Source organism: Vulpes lagopus, chromosome 2 (assembly GCF_018345385.1).
Source record: "Vulpes lagopus strain Blue_001 chromosome 2, ASM1834538v1, whole genome shotgun sequence".
NCBI lineage: Eukaryota > Metazoa > Chordata > Mammalia > Carnivora > Canidae > Vulpes > Vulpes lagopus.
The window spans coordinates 54,846,175-54,850,673 of record NC_054825.1 but is presented as its reverse complement, the minus strand read 5'-3'; the positions used below and the strand labels follow the sequence as shown (position 1 = coordinate 54,850,673).

At 45.7% G+C, this 4,499-nt stretch overlaps 1 non-coding gene across 1 annotated transcript; it reads left to right on the top strand.

Annotated features, from left to right (window-relative positions):
* Positions 1-1,303: 1,303 nt before the first annotated feature.
* LOC121485939 lies at positions 1,304-1,405 on the top strand. The gene has a single exon (XR_005986440.1). It is a non-coding gene; the product is annotated as a U6 spliceosomal RNA (small nuclear RNA).
* The last annotated feature ends 3,094 nt before the right edge of the window (positions 1,406-4,499 follow it).

The window sequence follows — 4,499 nt, the reverse complement described above, 5'->3', positions numbered from 1 at the left end:
CTGGAGACAGGGACTTGATGGGGCCCCTGGAGTCCCAGTCTCAGGTCCAAGCCCACCCGGCTTGCTTGGCCCCCAGCCAGGGACGCCTGCGTAGCTGGGTGTGGTCATCTCTCCATGACAACATGTGTGGAATTGGGGTGGGAGGAATGGAAGATTATTTAGAATTTTTTTTTTTAATTCACAAGTAAAGAAACATGCATTTGATAGTGCATGTCAGGTACTGGCAGGTAATGACAGAAGAATGGAAAAATACCGGATTTCAAAATCAGGGGAAGGGGAAAGATAACATGCAAAAAAGGGAAACACGCAAAATACAATTATATAAATGGTAAACATAAAGTAGGATAAAAAGACTAAAAGGGAGTATAACAATTATTGTGCAAAGTTAATGGGCTGAATTTTCCTACTAAAAGAGACTGTTAGGAGTTTTTTTTTTTTTTTTTTTTTTTTTTTTTTTTAAATTTTTCTTTATTTATGATAGTCACACACACAGAGAGAGAGAGAGAGGCAGAGACATAGGCAGAGGGAGAAGCAGGCTCCATGCACCGGAAGCCCGATGTGGGATTCGATCCCGGGTCTCCAGGATCGCGCCCTGGGCCAAAGGCAGGCGCCAAACCGCTGCGCCACCCAGGGATCCCACTGTTAGGAGTTTTTAAAAATAACCCTGTGATATACCATTAAACAAGAAATATACTTGAAACAGAATGCTTCCAAAACCTTGAAAATAAACAGACAAATGAAGCATTTATACAAGACAGCAGAAAGAGCAGTATTAGTATGCGCTAGGCTGACCCAGTTGTCAAAAATTTGTATACATTTAGCAATACAGCAGCTAAGTGTAGCAAGCAAAAACTATTAGACAAGGAGAACTTGATTTTTTTAAAAATACAATTATATGTGGGGAGTTGAAAAAATACCTCCTTATGAATCCTTTTGTTTGTTGTTCCAAAATTGGTTGCAATGACCCTAGAATTCATGTGGGGGAGTAAATGTTTGAAAAAGCTAAGGCAAACATTATATGGTCGCATTCATTTGGGGAATATAAAAATTAGTGAAAGGGAATAAAGGGAAAGGAGAGAAAATGAGTGAAAATATCAGTGAGGGTGACAAAACATGAGAGACTCCTAACTCTGGGAAATGAACAAGGGGTGGTGGAAGGGGAGGTGGGCGGGGGGTTGGGGTGACTGGGTGGTGGGCACTGAGGGGGGCACTTGGGATGAGCACTGGGTGTTATGCTATATGTTGGCAAATTGAACTCCAATAAAAAAATTTAAAAATTTAAAAAATTAAAAAGCTAAGAAAAGTGCTCGCTTTGGCAGTGCATATACTACAATTGGAACAATCCAGAGAAGGTTAGCATGCACCTTGCTCAAGGATGACACACAAATTCGGGAAGCATATTTTTAGAAAAAATGAAAAATAAGTAACCTAGCAAAGAAAGATCACGTAAAAGAAGACGATTGAGGAATTACCTCCATTACCATACCTCATAAGTTCCTAAGAAAGCTACTTGAAAGCAAAGGCTTGGAGCAGAGAGGAGGGTCCCTGGGAGGGCTCAGCCTCGGCAGCCCGGGCACCGCTGTGCCACAACAGAGACAACTGAGCTCTCAGCTGCTGGAGAGGGCATGAAGGCTCAGCTGCAGGACCCTGCCTCTGCCAGGAGGGCCCAGCCAGAGGCTCTGGTTGGTGGGGAGCCAGCAATGGAGAATTCTCCATACCATGGCTCACAGCGCCCCACCAGGGTTGGGGAACCTGCAGAGAAATGAGAGGACGTGAACTGACTGGACGGTGTCCAAATATTCCGTTAATAAACAGATCCTGGAAGCAGACTATCCTGCCGGGCCATGATGGTTTTTTTTTTTTATCTCTGGCAACAGCTGTCTGTCACCTAGGACCTATATCCCGTCCCTATCCTATACTCCTAAACTCTGTGTGCGTGTGTGTGAATGAAACCTGCATATGTCAAAGAACTACCTAGTGTGTATACATGCATGTACACACATGTACATACCCACACATACACACAGACATATGAATGTGGCATTTCAATAGATGTTTCTCAGGGCACTGGACAAAGGAAAAGAATGCAATGTTGTGCTGGCCGGGGGGGGGGGTGCAGGGGGGGAGACACACACTGTTATTAGGGACAGCGGATAGGGTGACTGACAGGCCAGTGGTTTTCTCCAGCTTTCCTACCTCTAAGTGGAGCCACCCACACATTTATTGGAAGGACTCCACAAAATCTCTACCTAATAACCTCGCTTTCTTCCATGATTAATAAAAATAAGAGGTTGACATGAGAAGCCCCAGAAGAAACTCCACCCCACCCCCAAGGGTATGGAAGTCTCCTGAGACTGGGTAGAAAAAGCCCAGATAGGATTTGTAGAATTTTCAACTTTGGCAAAGATGCGCCAACATTTCAGAGGATGGTGTGGGGAGAGAATAGCCGTGAGGGAAGGCTACCAGCAGCAGCCTTTTTACTGTCCTGTGTGGAAAGGAAGTAAGTCTCGAAGTAAAGCTCTGCCTTCAAAGGTCTAAATCTAAGGAAAAACGGTATAAGCAAAAGTCAAACGCAGTCCACGTGATCTTTGCTCTGGCAGTAGAAACACTGCGTGGAAGCACTCTTAGGAGAGAGGCCTCAGCCAGGAATGCCTCCTGGGGGAAGAAGCAGTGTCTGAGGCTTAACAAGAAGTGGGAGTTAGCTGAGCACTGAGTTCCAGGTTGTAGACTCTCCAGGAGCAGGAATGGCACCTGTGAAGAGCAGACCGTATTTAGGGGAAAAAGTAAGTTCCTATGGCTTCAGCACCATATTGGAGCACAAGTGCCAGAGTGGATGCTGGAGACAGATACAAAGGCCTCTACATCGTGTTTAAAAAGAACAGATTTTCTTCTGGGGTTGTGAGCTCCTGCTCCCCTCTTGTGGCAGGCCTGAAAGAAAAAAAAGGGGGGGGGCAATAAAAACAGACACAGAGATACCTTTGGCAAGATATTGAACACATAAACCGAGAAAAATAGTATTCCAGAGATTGACCTGTAGCAGAAGGAAAACAAGGCCGGGAAAAACAGACACAGCAGCAAAAAAAGGAGGGAAGGACAATAGATGGGGTGGGGGGAGGGACAGGCCAGGAGCAACAATGAGCAAGAGGCAAGGGAAGGGACAGTGGAGAGCCTCCAAGAAGCTGGAGAGGTGAGCACACTCACACCCTGCTGACCACATAAGGCCTCTGGCCGTGTGGGTTGGGTCTCTTGCCCTTGCAGACTGCCTCAGTTCCCAGCTCCAAAGAAGGTGGGGAGGAAGGTGTCTGCAAGGCTCCAAGTTTGGGGAGGGGGTAGCAGAGCAAAGGCCAAGTTAGAAGGGATTGACGAAATAGGCATAAGATGGAAAATTTTGTCCCAGGAGGATGAGGGGACCAAGGGCGGGTCTTCGGCAGCTAAATTCATAGGATGGGGGAAATACCTAAAGGGAAGAAAGAGTAATGGGAAATAACTCTTGTCAGAGAAATTCCCAGCCACCATGGAGAGGTGCGGCCTTAGAGCTGAGTCAAGAGCAGGACCACCAAGACTTGATTGCCAAGTCTTGCTATTATACCAACTGTGTGGTGTCAGACAAGTTACTTAAAATCTGTTCCTCGGTTTCCTCAACAGTAAAATGAGAATGAAATAATAGATAGGACCAACCTCCAGGATACTGGGTTGGTAAAGTGAGTTCAATTTGGGGAATGCTTAGTAGAGTTAGGTGTTATATCACTGTGGACACTAGCTGTTATTATTCCCCCACTGGAGCCTACTACCTAGGATACTGGTGACAGTACCAGTATCCTCTGTGATGTCCTTCACTTTCAAAGACCCCTCAGGGCTTTTCTTATCTATTGGATGGAAGAGATGTGGAAATACACAAGGCACAGAGATGGGTATCACTATGGATTTAGGGGTCCCTCTACAGGATATTTGGAGGGGAGAGATGACCTACTACCATTTCAGAAGGCTGCCTGCCATGCAGGTTGGGTCCTGGCCTTGCTGCTCTCCCGGAGTGTGTCCCCTGGTTGTAGGCATCACTTCTAGCACTCACTTGGATCTTGTTTTCAGTGTTGAACCAACAGCCAGCAATTCAACAGAGTAACCTACTTGTATTTTCGTGCCCCTTTAAGCAGCCTCTGTCTTCTTCAGTTATCCACTGCAAATTGGTTTTTTCTCTCCCTTTCAAATGGCAAAATCTGCTCTCACTTACCTCTTCTGAAGGGATCTGATCACTCACAGTAGGAGTGTGAAATAGTCTGATGGAAGCTGGACATCTTCTTGGGATTTTCATTTTAATAGGAGTCGGTCCCTTGAATAGAGTTGCGAAGCTGACTGAAATGGAAGCTGGTATGAAAGAAGGTTCTGGCTGAGCAAAACTCTTGAAGATGGGAGGAGCTTCACCCAGGGACTCTCCATGTGTTTCCTGAGAGAACATATTCTTCTATAGGTGTGGCTTGTTCCAGGGAATTAGTATGAAAATG